Source organism: Oncorhynchus masou, chromosome 29, assembly GCF_036934945.1.
Source record: "Oncorhynchus masou masou isolate Uvic2021 chromosome 29, UVic_Omas_1.1, whole genome shotgun sequence".
NCBI lineage: Eukaryota > Metazoa > Chordata > Actinopteri > Salmoniformes > Salmonidae > Oncorhynchus > Oncorhynchus masou.
This window is the reverse complement of record NC_088240.1, coordinates 102,598,400-102,617,288: the sequence shown is the minus strand read 5'-3', so window position 1 is coordinate 102,617,288 and position 18,889 is coordinate 102,598,400.

Genomic DNA, 18,889 nt, shown 5'->3' with positions numbered 1-18,889 from the left:
TTTCAATAACAGCCTAGGAACAGTAGGTTAACTGCCTATTCAGGGGCAGAACAACACATTTGTACCTTTTCAGCTCAGGGATTGCAACTTTCCAGTTACTAGTCCAACACTCTAACCACTAGGCTACCCTGCCGTCCCGATATATGAGGATCCAGAAAGTGTACAATATTCTAACACAATGTGTTGTTGACACTCATGTTATTATTTACCCAGGCCTAAACCGGTCTAACCCGGTCTAACCCTACCCTGTTAACTCTCATATTATTATTTAACTAGGCAAGTTAGTTCAGAACACAATCTTATTTACCCCGGCCTAACCCAGCCTAACCCAGCCTAACCCGGTCTAACCCGGTCTAACCCGGCCTAACCCGGTCTAACCCGGCCTAACCCGGTCTAACCCAGCCTAACCCAGCCTAACCTGGTCTAACCCGGTTTAACCCGGTCTAACCCGGCCTAACCCTCACCCGGACAGCGTGGGGACAGATATTTTCCATTTAGTCTCGGGCCGTGGTCCCACACCATACTATGCCTTTTGTTGCTGAACACCAACCGTGACCCTTTGCTGCCTGAAATCTGACACAATGTAGCGATCCATTTACTTTGCTGTAGAATTGTGTCTTGTGTGTGAGTGTGGGTGAGCAGAGAGGAGACACCGCGGAGGGAAAGTTTATCACTGTCTTGTCTTTTGGCAGGAGCAGCCTATTCACCCAGCCCTCTGCTTTACAACACAGTCGTCTCTGCCTCTTTCATCCAGAGATGTCTGTTGTCTTTCTGAAGATGCCTTAATCCAATCATCTCCATAGTGAGAGAGAGCTGGCTGAATACCTCCTGTAGTTTGGCCCAGCTGGGAGCGACAAGTCAGTCAGTAGCAACACTACAACAATGTCCCAACACCGTGTTCAGCTGACTACTCTGCTGCTCCTTGTTTCAGGAACACAATGGGTTGAATGGGACGGATGGCATGGTCACAGGCCTTTCTTTCCAAGAGGGACAGGTCGGTATCAAACACGCCACAGGAAGAGACTGGGTTGGTGGGGGCTGGATGAGACTGGGTTGGTGGGGGCTGGATGGGACTGGGTTGGTGGGGGCTGGATGGGACTGGGTTGGTGGGGGCTGGATGGGACTGGGTTGGTGGGGGCTGGATGGGACTGGGTTGGTGGGGGCTGGATGAGACTGGGTTGGTGGGGGCTGGATGGGACTGGGTTGGTGGGGGCTGGATGGGACTGGGTTGGTGGGGGCTGGATGAGACTGGGTTGGTGGGGGCTGGATGGGACTGGGTTGGTGGGGGCTGGATGAGACTGGGTTGGTGGGGGCTGGATGGGACTGGGTTGGTGGGGGCTGGATGGGACTGGGTTGGTGGGGGCTGGATGGGACTGGGTTGGTGGGGCTGGATGGGACTGGGTTGGTGGGGGCTGGATGGGACTGGGTTGGTGGGGGCTGGATGGGACTGGGTTGGTGGGGGCTGGATGGGACTGGGTTGGTGGGGGCTGGATGAGACTGGGTTGGTGGGGGCTGGATGGGACTGGGTTGGTGGGGGCTGGATGGGACTGGGTTGGTGGGGGCTGGATGGGACTGGGATGGTGGGGGCTGGATGGGACTGGGTTGTGGGTTCTGGATGAGACTGGGTTGGTGGGGGCTGGATGGGACTGGGTTGGTGGGGGCTGGATGGGACTGGGTTTGTGAGGACTGGATAGCTGTGTTGGAGGGGACTAGTTGTTTGGTTGGTTGGAGGGGGCTGCATGGTTCTTGTGGAGGGGGGAGGGGGCTGGTTAGAGGGGGCTGAGAATAGGTTGGGGCCTGAGACACATGGCTCTCTCACAAATAGCAACAACGGCTTGGCAGCTGCTGATGATTCACTCTCAAGCCCTGCTGACCAGGCCAGATCAGGCCAGAGCAGGCCAGAGCAGGCCAGAGCAGGCCAGAACAGGACTGAGCAGGCCAGAAAAGGACAGAGGAGAACGTGGAGGTAGACACTTTCTGGCTAATAAAAAGCTAAATTCTGTTTTTTGATCAGCAGAGATAGAGCAGAATAGGAGGAACATTCCCTGTGTATATGAGAGCAGATCAGAGATCCTCAGAGTTAACGGACCAGAGAAGCAACAAAACACTACTAGAGCCTTGTGGACAACATGTTTCCTCTGCACCTTGGTCAAAACACACCCCAGATATACTGAGGGCTCATTAGATTCAAAACAGCCCCAAATATACTGAGGCTTCATTAGGGTCAAAACACCCCCCAAATATACTGAGGCTTCATTAGGGTCAAAACACCCCCCAAATATACTGAGGCTTCATTAGGGTCAAAACACCCCCCAAATATACTGAGGCTTCCTTAGGGTCAAAACACCCCCCCAAATATACCGAGGCTTCATTAGGGTCAAAACAGATGGCCAGATATACTGAGGGCTCATTAGAGTCAAAACAGATGAACAGATATACTGAGGGCTCATCAGAGTCAAAATACCTCCCAAATATACTGAGGGCTCATTAGGATCAAAACACCCCCCAAATATACTGAGGGATCATTAGAGTCAAAACACCCCCAAATATACTGAGGGATCATTAGAGTCAAAACACCACCCAAATATACTGAGGGCTCATTAGGGTCAAAACACCCCCCAAATATACTGAGGGATTATTAGGGCCAAAACACCCCCCAAATATACTGAGTGCTCATTAGGGCCAAAACACGCGGCCAGGTATACTGACGGATCATTCGGGTCAAAACAAACATCAAGATATACTGAGGGATCATTAGGGTCAAAACACCCCCGATAAACTGAGTGCTCATAAGGGTAAAAAAACAAAACACGGCCAGACATACTGGGTGCTCATTAAGTTCAAATCATACTTCCAGATATACTGAGGGCTCATTAAAATGAAAACACAGCCCAGATATACTGGGGACTCATTAGGGTCAAAACACACTTGAGATATACTGAGGGCTCATTACGGTCAAAACAGCCTTCAAATATACTGAGGGTTCATTAGGGTCAAGACACACCCCAGATATACTGAGGCCTCATTAGGGCCAAAACATGCGGTCAGGTATACTGACGGATCATTAGGGTCAAAACACCCCCAATATACTTGGAACTCATTAAGGTCAAAACACACAGCCGTAAATACCTGGGACTCATTAGGGTCAAAACACAACCAAGATATACAGGTGGCTCATTAGGGTCAAAACACACAGCCAGATATACTGAGGGCTCATTAGGTACAAAACAGCCCCCAGAAACACTGAAGGCTCGTTTAGTTCAAAACACACCCCAGAAATACTGAAGGCTCATTAAGGTCAAAACACACCCCAGATATACTGATGGCTCATTAGGGTCAAAACACACTTGAGATGTACTGAAGGCTCATTAGTGTCAAAACACACCCCAGAAATACTGAAGGCTCATTAGGGTCAAAACACACCCCAGAAATACTGAAGGCTCATTAGGGTCAAAACACACCCCAGATATACTGAAGGCTCATTAGCGTCAAAACACACCCCAGAAATACTGAATGCTCATTAGGGTCAAAACACACCCCAGAAATACTGAAGGCTCATTAGGGTCAAAACACACCACAGAAATACTGAAGGGCTCGTTAGGGTCAAAACACACCACAGATATACTGAAGGCTCATTAGGGTCAAAACACACCACAGATATACTGAAGGCTCATTATGATCAAAACACACCCCAGATATACTGAAGGCTCATTAGGGTCAAAACACACCCCAGAAATACTGAATGCTCATTAGGGTCAAAACACACCCCAGATATACTGAAGGCTTACTAGGGTCAAGACATTTCCCAAATATACTGAGGGCTCATTAGAATCAAACATCCCCCAAATATACTGACGGCTCATTAGAATCAAAACACACCCCAGAAATACTGAAGGGCTCGTTAGGGTCAAAACACACCACAGATATACTGAGGGCTCGTTATGATCAAAACACACCCCAGATATACTGAAGGCTCATTAGGGTCAAAACACACCCCAGAAATACTGAATGCTCATTAGGGTCAAAACACACCCCAGATATACTGAAGGCTTACTAGGGTCAAGACATTTCCCAAATATACTTAGGGCTCATTAGAATCAAAACATCACCCCAAATATACTGAGGGCTCATTAGAATCAAAACGTCACCCCAGATATACTGAGGTCTCATTAGAATCAAAACATCCCCCCAAATATACTGAGGGCTCATTAGAATCAAAACATCCCCCCCAAATATACCGAGGGCTCATTAGAATCAAAACATCCCCCCAAATATACTGAGGGCTCATTAGAATCAAAACATCCCCCCAAATACACTGAGGGCTCATTAGAATCAAAACATCCCCCCAAATATACTGAGGGCCATTAGAATCAAAACATCCCCCCAAATACACTGAGGGCTCATTATAATGAAAACATCCATTTGAAAGGAAACACTTTGAAGTTTATGTAAATGTGAAATTAATGTAGGAGAATATAACACAGTAGATCTGGTAAAAGATAATACAAAGAAAAAAACAAGCTGTTTTTTTGTACCATCTTTGAAACGCAAGAGAAAGGCCGTAATGTATTATTCAAGCCCAGGCGCAATGTAGATTTTGGCCACTAGATGGCAGCAGTGTATGTGCAATGTTTTAGACTGATCCAATGAACCATTGCATTACTGTTCAAAATGTTGTATCAAATCTGCCCAAATGTGCCTAAATGGTTTATTGATACATTTTCATGTTCATAATTGTGCACTCTCCTCAAACAATAGAATGGTATTCTTTCACTGTAATAGCTACTGTAAAGTGAACAGTGCAGTTAGAGTAAGAAGAATTGAAGCTTTCTGCCCATATTGGAAATGTCCATGTCCCGGGAAATGTTCTTGTTACTAACAACCTCATGCTAATCACATGAGCCTACGTTAGCTCAACCATCCCGCATGGGAACATCGATCCTGTGAGTTTATAAGAGACGGTGGCAGAAACATGATGTACAGAATAAGTTACAAATACCGCTGAAGAACACACACGATGGCACAATGGGTTATGAGCTTGTAAAATGGCAGCCATCTCCTCTGGCGCCATTAGTCCAGTAATGATGGAAGTACACTACCGTTCAAAAGTTTGGTGTCACTTACAAATGTCCTTGTTTTTGAAAGAAAAGCATTTTTTTTGTCCATTAAAATAACATCAAATTAATCAGAAATACAGTGTACACATTGTTAATGTTGTAAATGACTATTGTTGTTGAAAATGGATGATTTTTTTATGGAATATCTACATAGGCGTACAGAGGCCCATTGTCAGCAGCCATCACTCCTGCGTTCCAATGGCACATTCTGTTAGCTAATCCAAGTTGAGAATTTTAATAGGCTAATTTGTCATTAGAAAACCCTTTAGAAAACCCAATTATGTTAGCACAGCTGAAAACTGTTGTTCTAATTAAAGATGCAATAAAACTGGGCTTCTCTCTTGAAGCCATGGGGGCGCTATTTCATTATTGGATAAAAAAACATGCCCGTTTTAAGTGCAATATTTTGTCACAAAAAGATGCTCGACAATGCATATAATTGACAGCTTTGGAAAGAAAACACTCTGACGTTTCCAAAACTGCAAAGATATTATCTGTGAGTGCCACAGAACTGATGCTACAGGCAAAACCAAGATGAAACTTCAAACAGGAAATGAGCAAAAGTTTTGAAGCCTTGTTTTCCAATGTCTCCTTATATGGCTGTGAATGCGACAGGAATGAGCCCACAAATTCTGCCGTTTCCCCAAGGTGTCTGCAGCATTGTGACGTATTTGTAGGCATATCATTGGAAGATTGACCATAAGAGACCACATTTACCACATTATTATCTATATGGCTGACTGTATTTATTATTATCTATATGACTGACTGTATTTATTATTCCTCTATATGACTGACTGTATTTATTATTATCTATATGACTGACTGTATTTATTATTCCTCTATATGACTGGCTGTATTTATTATTATCTATATGACTGACTGTATGTATTATTATCTATATGACTGAATGTATTTATTATTATCTATATGGCTGACTGTATTTATTATTCCTCTATATGGCTAACTGTATTTATTATTCCTCTATATGGCTGACTGTATTTATTATTATCTATATGGCTGACTGTATTTATTATTATCTATATGGCTGACTGTATTTATTATTATCTATATGGCTGACTGTATTTATTATTCCTCTATATGACTGACTGTATTTATTATTCCTCTATATGGCTGACTGTATTTATTAATCCTCTATATGGCTGACTGTATTTATTATTATCTATATGGCTGACTGTATTTATTATTATCTATATGGCTGACTGTATTTATTATTCCTCTATATGGCTAACTGTATTTATTATTCCTCTATATGACTGACTGTATTTATTATTCCTCTATATGACTGACTGTATTTATTATTATCTATTTGGCTGACTGTATTTATTATTATCTATATGGCTGACTGTATTTATTATTATCTATATGCTGACTGTATTTATTATTCCTCTATATGGCTGACTGTATTTATTATTATATATATGACTGACTGTATTTATTATTATCTATATGACTGACTGTATTTATTATTATCTATATGACTGACTGTATTTATTATTATCTATATGGCTGACTGTATTTATTATTATCTATATGACTGACTGTATTTATTATTATCTATATGACTGACTGTATGTATTATTCCTCTATATGGCTGACTGTATTTATTATTATCTATATGGCTGACTGTATTTATTATTATCTATATGGCTGACTGTATTTATTATTATCTATATGGCTGACTGTATTTATTATTATCTATATGGCTGACTGTATTTATTTTTATCTATATGACTGACTGTATTAATTATTATCTATATGACTGACTGTATTAATTATTATCTATATGACTGACTGTATTTATTATTATCTATATGACTGACTGTATTTATTATTATCTATATGACTGACTGTATTTATTATTATCTATATGGCTAACTGTATTTATTATTCCTCTATATGACTGACTGTATTTATTATTCCTCTATATGACTGACTGTATTTATTATTATCTATTTGGCTGACTGTATTTATTATTATCTATATGGCTGACTGTATTTATTATTATCTATATGCTGACTGTATTTATTATTCCTCTATATGACTGACTGTATTTATTATTATCTATATGACTGACTGTATTTATTATTATCTATATGACTGACTGTATTTATTATTATCTATATGGCTGACTGTATTTATTATTATCTATATGGCTCACTGTATTTATTATTCCTCTATATGACTGACTGTATTTATTATTATCTATATGACTGACTGTATTTATTATTCCTCTATATGGCTGACTGTATTTATTATTATCTATATGGCTGACTGTATTTATTATTATCTATATGACTGACTGTATTTATTATTATCTATATGACTGACTGTATTTATTATTCCTCTATATGACTGATTGTATTTATTATTATCTATATGACTGACTGTATTTATTATTCCTCTATATGGCTGACTGTATTTATTATACCTCTATATCGCTGACTGTATTTATTATTATCTATATGGCTGACTGTATTTATTATTCCTCTATATGACTGACTGTATTTATTATTCCTCTATATGACTGACTGTATTTATTATTATCTATATGGCTGACTGTATTTATTATTATCTATATGGCTGACTGTATTTATTATTCCTCTATATGGCTGACTGTATTTATTATTCCTCTATATGACTGACTGTATTTATTATTCCTCTATATCACTGACTGTATTTATTATTATCTATATGGCTGACTGTATTTATGATTATCTATATGACTGACTGTATTTATTATTACTCTATATGACTGACTGTATTTATTAATCCTCTATATGACTGACTGTATTTATTATTCCTCTATATGACTGACTGTATTTATTATTCCTCTATATGACTGACTGTATTTATTATTCCTCTATATGACTGACTGTATTTATTAATCCTCTATATGACTGACTGTATTTATTATTCCTCTATATGACTGACTGTATTTATTAATCCTCTATATGACTGACTGTATTTATTATTCCTCTATATGGCTGACTGTATTTATTATTCCTCTATATGGCTGACTGTATTTATTATTATCTATATGACTGACTGTATTTATTATTATCTATATGGCTGACTGTATTTATTATTATCTATATGGCTGACTGTATTTATTATTATCTATATGGCTGACTGTATTTATTATTCCTCTATATGACTGACTGTATTTATTATTATCTATATGACTGACTGTATTTATTATTATCTATATGACTGACTGTATTTATTATTATCTATATGGCTGACTGTATTTATTATTATCTATATGACTGACTGTATTTATTATTCCTCTATATGGCTGACTGTATTTATTATTATCTATATGGCTGACTGTATTTATTATTATCTATATGGCTGACTGTATTTAATATTATCTATATGACTGACTGTATTTATTATTATCTATATGACTGAATGTATTTATTATTCCTCTATATGGCTGACTGTATTTATTATTATCTATATGGCTGACTGTATTTATTATTCCTCTATATGGCTGACTGTATTTATTATTCCTCTATATGACTGACTGTATTTATTATTCCTCTATATGACTGACTGTATTTATTATTATCTATATGGCTGACTGTATTTATTATTATCTATATGGCTGACTGTATTTATTACTCCTCTATATGACTGACTGTATTTATGATTATCTATATGGCTGATTGTATTTATTATTCCTCTATATGGCTGACTGTATTTATTATTATCTATATGGCTGACTGTATTTATTATTATCTATATGGCTGACTGTATTTATTATTATCTATCTGACTGACTGTATTTATTATTATCTATATGACTGACTGTATTTATTATTATCTATATGGCTGACTGTATTTATTATTATCTATATGGCTCACTGTATTTATTATTCCTCTATATGACTGACTGTATTTATTATTATCTATATGACTGACTGTATTTATTATTCCTCTATATGGCTGACTGTATTTATTATTATCTATATGGCTGACTGTATTTATTATTATCTATATGACTGACTGTATTTATTATTATCTATATGACTGACTGTATTTATTATTCCTCTATATGACTGATTGTATTTATTATTATCTATATGACTGACTGTATTTATTATTCCTCTATATGGCTGACTGTATTTATTATACCTCTATATCGCTGACTGTATTTATTATTATCTATATGGCTGACTGTATTTATTATTCCTCTATATGACTGACTGTATTTATTATTCCTCTATATGACTGACTGTATTTATTATTATCTATATGGCTGACTGTATTTATTATTATCTATATGGCTGACTGTATTTATTATTCCTCTATATGGCTGACTGTATTTATTATTCCTCTATATGACTGACTGTATTTATTATTCCTCTATATCACTGACTGTATTTATTATTATCTATATGGCTGACTGTATTTATGATTATCTATATGACTGACTGTATTTATTATTACTCTATATGACTGACTGTATTTATTAATCCTCTATATGACTGACTGTATTTATTATTCCTCTATATGACTGACTGTATTTATTATTCCTCTATATGACTGACTGTATTTATTATTCCTCTATATGACTGACTGTATTTATTAATCCTCTATATGACTGACTGTATTTATTATTCCTCTATATGACTGACTGTATTTATTAATCCTCTATATGACTGACTGTATTTATTATTCCTCTATATGGCTGACTGTATTTATTATTCCTCTATATGGCTGACTGTATTTATTATTATCTATATGACTGACTGTATTTATTATTATCTATATGGCTGACTGTATTTATTATTATCTATATGGCTGACTGTATTTATTATTATCTATATGGCTGACTGTATTTATTATTCCTCTATATGACTGACTGTATTTATTATTATCTATATGACTGACTGTATTTATTATTATCTATATGACTGACTGTATTTATTATTATCTATATGGCTGACTGTATTTATTATTATCTATATGACTGACTGTATTTATTATTCCTCTATATGGCTGACTGTATTTATTATTATCTATATGGCTGACTGTATTTATTATTATCTATATGGCTGACTGTATTTAATATTATCTATATGACTGACTGTATTTATTATTATCTATATGACTGAATGTATTTATTATTCCTCTATATGGCTGACTGTATTTATTATTATCTATATGGCTGACTGTATTTATTATTCCTCTATATGGCTGACTGTATTTATTATTCCTCTATATGACTGACTGTATTTATTATTCCTCTATATGACTGACTGTATTTATTATTATCTATATGGCTGACTGTATTTATTATTATCTATATGGCTGACTGTATTTATTACTCCTCTATATGACTGACTGTATTTATGATTATCTATATGGCTGATTGTATTTATTATTCCTCTATATGGCTGACTGTATTTATTATTATCTATATGGCTGACTGTATTTATTATTATCTATATGGCTGACTGTATTTATTATTATCTATCTGACTGACTGTAGTTATTATTATCTATATGACTGACTCTATTTATTATTATCTATATGACTGACTGTATTTATTATTATCTATATGGCTGACTGTATTTATTATTATCTATATGACTGACTGTATTTATTATTATCTATATGGCTGACTGTATTTATTATTATCTATATGGCTGACTGTATTTATTATTATCTATATGGCTGACTGTATATATTATTATCTATATGACTGACTGTATGTATTATTATCTATTTGGCTGACTGTATTTATTATTATCTATATGGCTGACTGTATTTATTATTATCTATATGCTGACTGTATTTATTATTCCTCTATATGGCTGACTGTATTTATTATTATCTATATGACTGACTGTATTTATTATTATCTATATGACTGACTGTATTTATTATTATCTATATGACTGACTGTATTTATTATTATCTATATGACTGACTGTATTTATTATTATCTATATGGCTGACTGTATTTATTATTATCTATATGACTGACTGTATTTATTATTCCTCTATATGGCTGACTGTATTTATTATTATCTATATGGCTGACTGTATTTATGATTATCTATATGACTGACTGTATTTATTATTCCTCTATATGACTGACTGTATTTATTATTATCTATATGGCTGACTGTATTTATTATTATCTATATGACTGACTGTATTTATTATTATCTATATGGCTGACTGTATTTATTATTATCTATATGGCTGACTGTATTTATTATTATCTATATGGCTGACTGTATTTATTATTCCTCTATATGACTGACTGTATTTATTATTATCTATATGACTGACTGTATTTATTATTATCTATATGACTGACTGTATTTATTATTATCTATATGGCTGACTGTATTTATTATTATCTATATGACTGACTGTATTTATTATTCCTCTATATGGCTGACTGTATTTATTATTATCTATATGGCTGACTGTATTTATTATTATCTATATGGCTCACTGTATTTATTATTCCTCTATATGACTGACTGTATTTATTATTATCTATATGACTGACTGTATTTATTATTCCTCTATATGGCTGACTGTATTTATTATTATCTATATGGCTGACTGTATTTATTATTATCTATATGACTGACTGTATTTATTATTATCTATATGACTGACTGTATTTATTATTCCTCTATATGACTGATTGTATTTATTATTATCTATATGACTGACTGTATTTATTATTCCTCTATATGGCTGACTGTATTTATTATACCTCTATATCGCTGACTGTATTTATTATTATCTATATGGCTGACTGTATTTATTATTCCTCTATATGACTGACTGTATTTATTATTCCTCTATATGACTGACTGTATTTATTATTATCTATATGGCTGACTGTATTTATTATTATCTATATGGCTGACTGTATTTATTATTCCTCTATTTGGCTGACTGTATTTATTATTCCTCTATATGACTGACTGTATTTATTATTCCTCTATATGACTGACTGTATTTATTATTATCTATATGGCTGACTGTATTTATGATTATCTATATGACTGACTGTATTTATTATTCCTCTATATGACTGACTGTATTTATTAATCCTCTATATGACTGACTGTATTTATTATTCCTCTATATGACTGACTGTATTTATTATTCCTCTATATGACTGACTGTATTTATTATTCCTCTATATGACTGACTGTATTTATTAATCCTCTATATGACTGACTGTATTTATTATTCCTCTATATGACTGACTGTATTTATTAATCCTCTATATGACTGACTGTATTTATTATTCCTCTATATGGCTGACTGTATTTATTATTCCTCTATATGACTGACTGTATTTATTATTATCTATATGACTGACTGTATTTATTATTCCTCTATATGGCTGACTGTATTTATTATTATCTATATGGCTGACTGTATTTATTATTATCTATATGGCTGACTGTATTTATTATTATCTATATGACTGACTGTATTTATTATTATCTATATGACTGACTGTATGTATTATTCCTCTATATGGCTGACTGTATTTATTATTATCTATATTACTGACTGTATTTATTATTATCTATATGACTGACTGTATTTATTATTCCTCTATATGACTGACTGTATTTATTATTATCTATATGGCTGACTGTATTTATGATTATCTATATGTCTGACTGTATTTATTATTCCTCTATATGACTGACTGTATTTATTATTATCTATATGGCTGACTGTATTTATTATTATCTATATGACTGACTGTATTTATTATTATCTATATGGCTGACTGTATTTATTATTATCTATATGGCTGACTGTATTTATTATTCCTCTATATGACTGACTGTATTTATTATTATCTATATGACTGACTGTATTTATTATTATCTATATGACTGACTGTATTTATTATTATTATCTATATGGCTGACTGTATTTATTATTATCTATATGACTGACTGTATTTATTATTCCTCTATATGGCTGACTGTATTTATTATTATCTATATGGCTGACTGTATTTATTATTATCTATATGGCTGACTGTATTTAATATTATCTATATGACTGACTGTATTTATTATTATCTATATGACTGAATGTATTTATTATTCCTCTATATGGCTGACTGTATTTATTATTATCTATATGGCTGACTGTATTTATTATTCCTCTATATGGCTGACTGTATTTATTATTCCTCTATATGACTGACTGTATTTATTATTCCTCTATATGACTGACTGTATTTATTATTATCTATATGGCTGACTGTATTTATGATTATCTATATGACTGACTGTATTTATTATTCCTCTATATGACTGACTGTATTTATTAATCCTCTATATGACTGACTGTATTTATTATTCCTCTATATGACTGACTGTATTTATTATTCCTCTATATGACTGACTGTATTTATTATTCCTCTATATGACTGACTGTATTTATTAATCCTCTATATGACTGACTGTATTTATTATTCCTCTATATGACTGACTGTATTTATTAATCCTCTATATGACTGACTGTATTTATTATTCCTCTATATGGCTGACTGTATTTATTATTCCTCTATATGACTGACTGTATTTATTATTATCTATATGACTGACTGTATTTATTATTCCTCTATATGGCTGACTGTATTTATTATTATCTATATGGCTGACTGTATTTATTATTATCTATATGGCTGACTGTATTTATTATTATCTATATGACTGACTGTATTTATTATTATCTATATGACTGACTGTATGTATTATTCCTCTATATGGCTGACTGTATTTATTATTATCTATATTACTGACTGTATTTATTATTATCTATATGACTGACTGTATTTATTATTCCTCTATATGACTGACTGTATTTATTATTATCTATATGGCTGACTGTATTTATGATTATCTATATGACTGACTGAATTTATTATTCCTCTATATGACTGACTGTATTTATTATTATCTATATGGCTGACTGTATTTATTATTATCTATATGACTGACTGTATTTATTATTATCTATATGGCTGACTGTATTTATTATTATCTATATGGCTGACTGTATTTATTATTATCTATATGGCTGACTGTATTTATTATTCCTCTATATGACTGACTGTATTTATTATTATCTATATGACTGACTGTATTTATTATTATCTATATGACTGACTGTATTTATTATTATCTATATGGCTGACTGTATTTATTATTATCTATATGACTGACTGTATTTATTATTCCTCTATATGGCTGACTGTATTTATTATTATCTATATGGCTGACTGTATTTATTATTATCTATATGGCTGACTGTATTTAATATTATCTATATGACTGACTGTATTTATTATTATCTATATGACTGACTGTATTTATTATTCCTCTATATGGCTGACTGTATTTATTATTATCTATATGGCTGACTGTATTTATTATTATCTATATGACTGACTGTATTTATTATTATCTATATGACTGACTGTATTTATTATTATCTATATGGCTGACTGTATTTATTATTATCTATATGACTGACTGTATTTATTATTCCTCTATATGGCTGACTGTATTTATTATTATCTATATGGCTGACTGTATTTATTATTATCTATATGGCTGACTGTATTTAATATTATCTATATGACTGACTGTATTTATTATTCCTCTATATGGCTGACTGTATTTATTATTCCTCTATATCGCTGACTGTATTTATTATTATCTATATGGCTGACTGTATTTATTATTCCTCTATATGACTGACTGTATTTATTATTCCTCTATATGACTGACTGTATTTATTATTATCTATATGGCTGACTGTATTTATTATTATCTATATGGCTGACTGTATTTATTATTCCTCTATATGGCTGACTGTATTTATTATTCCTCTATATGACTGACTGTATTTATTATTCCTCTATATGACTGACTGTATTTATTATTATCTATATGGCTGACTGTATTTATGATTATCTATATGACTGACTGTATTTATTATTCCTCTATATGACTGACTGTATTTATTAATCCTCTATATGACTGACTGTATTTATTATTCCTCTATATGACTGACTGTATTTATTATTCCTCTATATGACTGACTGTATTTATTATTCCTCTATATGACTGACTGTATTTATTAATCCTCTATATGACTGACTGTATTTATTATTCCTCTATATGACTGACTGTATTTATTAATCCTCTATATGACTGACTGTATTTATTATTCCTCTATATGGCTGACTGTATTTATTATTCCTCTATATGACTGACTGTATTTATTAATCCTCCATATGGCTGACTGTATTTATTATTATCTATATTGTTGACTGTATTTATTATTATCTATATGACTGACTGTATTTATTATTATCTATATGACTGACTGTATTTATTATTCCTCTATATGGCTGACTGTATTTATTATTCCTCTATATGACTGACTGTATTTATTATTATCTATATGGCTGACTGTATTTATTATTCCTCTATATGGCTGACTGTATTTATTATTATCTATATGCTGACTGTATTTATTATTATCTATTTGGCTTACTGTATTTATTATTCCTCTATATGGCTGACTGTATTTATTATTCCTCTATATGGCTGACTGTATTTATTATTCCTCTATATGGCTGACTGTATTTATTATTATCTATATGGCTGACTGTATTTACTATTCCTCTATATGGCTGACTGTATTTATTATTCCTCTATATGGCTGACTGTATTTATTATTATCTATATGCTGACTGTATTTATTATTATCTATATGGCTGACTGTATTTATTATTCCTCTATATGGCTGACTGTATTTATTATTCCTCTATATGGCTGACTGTATTTACTATTCCTCTATATGGCTGACTGTATTTATTATTCCTCTATATGGCTGACTGTATTTATTATTATCTATATGCTGACTGTATTTATTATTATCTATATGGCTGACTGTATTTATTATTATCTATATGACTGACTGTATTTATTATTATCTATATGACTGACTGTATTTATTATTATCTATATGACTGACTGTATTTATTATTATCTATATGGCTGACTGTATTTATTATTCCTCTATATGGCTGACTGTATTTATTATTATCTATATGGCTGACTGTATTTATTATTCCTCTATATGGCTGACTGTATTTATTATTATCTATATGCTGACTGTATTTATTATTATCTATATGGCTGACTGTATTTATTATTCCTCTATATGGCTGACTGTATTTATTATTCCTCTATATGGCTGACTGTATTTATTATTCCTCTATATGGCTGACTGTATTTACTATTCCTCTATATGGCTGACTGTATTTATTATTATCTATATGGCTGACTGTATTTATTATTCCTCTATATGGCTGACTGTATTTATTATTCCTCTATATGACTGACTGTATTTATTAATCCTCTATATGGCTGACTGTATTTATTATTATCTATATGGCTGACTGTATTTATGATTATCTATATGACTGACTGTATTTATTATTCCTCTATATGACTGACTGTATTTATTATTCCTCTATATGACTGACTGTATTTATTATTATCTATATGGCTGACTGTATTTATTATTGTCTATATGACTGACTGTATTTATTATTCCTCTATATGACTGACTGTATTTATTATTATCTATATGACTGACTGTATTTATTATTATCTATATGGCTGACTGTATTTATTATTGTCTATATGACTGACTGTATTTATTATTCCTCTATATGACTGACTGTATTTATTATTATCTATATGACTGACTGTCTGTATTATTATCTATATGACTGACTGTATTTATTATTATCTATATGGCTGACTGTATTTATTATTATCTATATGACTGACTGTATTTATTATTATCTATATGACTGACTGTATTTATTATTATCTATATGGCTGACTGTATTTATTATTCCTCTATATGGCTGACTGTATTTATTATTATCTATATGACTGACTGTATTTATTATTATCTATATGACTGACTGTATTTATTATTCCTCTATATGGCTGACTGTATTTATTATTATCTATATGGCTGACTGTATTTATTATTATCTATATGACTGACTGTATTTATTATTCCTCTATATGGCTGACTGTATTTATTATTATCTATATGGCTGACTGTATTTATTATTATCTATATGACTGACTGTATTTATTATTATCTATATGACTGACTGTATTTATTATTCCTCTATATGGCTGACTGTATTTATTATTATCTATATGGCTGACTGTATTTATTATTATCTATATGGCTGACTGTATTTATTATTCCTCTATATGGCTGACTGTATTTATTATTCCTCTATTTGGCTGACTGTACTATACAGGGTTCTAGGCTCTATCTCTGCACCAATAACACAATTACACTCAGGGTTCTAGGCTCTATCTCTGCACCAATAACACAATTACACTCAGGGTTCTAGGCTCTATCTCTGCACCAATAACATAACTACACCCATGGTTTCAGTCTCTATCTCTATACCAACGACAGAACTATACTCCACAACGTTGAGTGTTTCAGACTGTTAGATAGGAGAGATAGAGAAGCCATTTTAAATGTCAGTGATTTATTATCTCATAATAGTTATATGTTTATCTATCTGTCTTACAATATGACAGATATGTGTCAGATATGTATTTTTGCAATAGAATCTTTTTCAAAATCTGACCGCTTGTCAAATTCAAACTCGGGTGAAAGTTCACTTCAAGATGAGCCAGTAAACTGAATACTTTTTAAACAATCTAGTTTATTGGTGTATATCTTCACATTTAACATGTAATGAAGTTGTCAATCCTGGCACAGCTTGTGTGTCCCTCCTATCCAGCGATTCAGAAGTCACTAGGCCACCGTACTGACGTATGTGTACAGTGCCTTGCCTTTTAACTACGATCAGTACAGTTGTAATGCATTGCAGCCTTTAAAATGTGGAGGAAAGCAGCTGACATGCCAGCAGTTGGTGCGAGGCAGGCAGGGGAGCACAGGATTGGACGAGGAAGTTATCCCAACCTCCAAGTCCTCCGCAGGGTCTTCCAGCCTGTTGTTCCCAGACACACCGTCAGACCTACCGGCCCCAAGCAGTGGCTTCAATGGCACCCTATTCTCTATATAGTGCACTACTTTGGACTAGAGGCCTATGGGGTTTGGCCATTTGGGGCACAGGCAGAAATATAGAAGGGGGCGCAGGGAGGTGTAATCTGGTGCTATCTACCATCTCAGTGCAGGAAGGTCTGGCACATTGATGTGTGCCTCTCCATCTCTCCGCAGGAAGCCATACTGAGAGTCTCTTTTTGAGCTCCTGGTCTGCTTCACGAGCTGCTTCAAACCCTGACAGTTTAACAGCTGTGTGGAGCTACGCCGGGATGAAGGGCTTGTAGTGTATTACTTACACCATAATGTGAAATTAACACTGGAGAGTATATACTGTAGATTACACTATAGAGTGATATTAACACTGGAGAGTATATACTGTAGATTACTCTATATAGTGATATTAACACTGGAGAGTATATACTGTAGATTACACTATAGGGTGATATTAACACTGGAGAGTATATACTGTAGATTACACCATAATGTGATATTTACACTGGAAAGTATATACTGTAGATTACACCATAATGTGATATTTACACTGGAAAGTATATACTGTAGATTACACTATATAGTGATATTAACACTGGAGAGTATATACTGTAG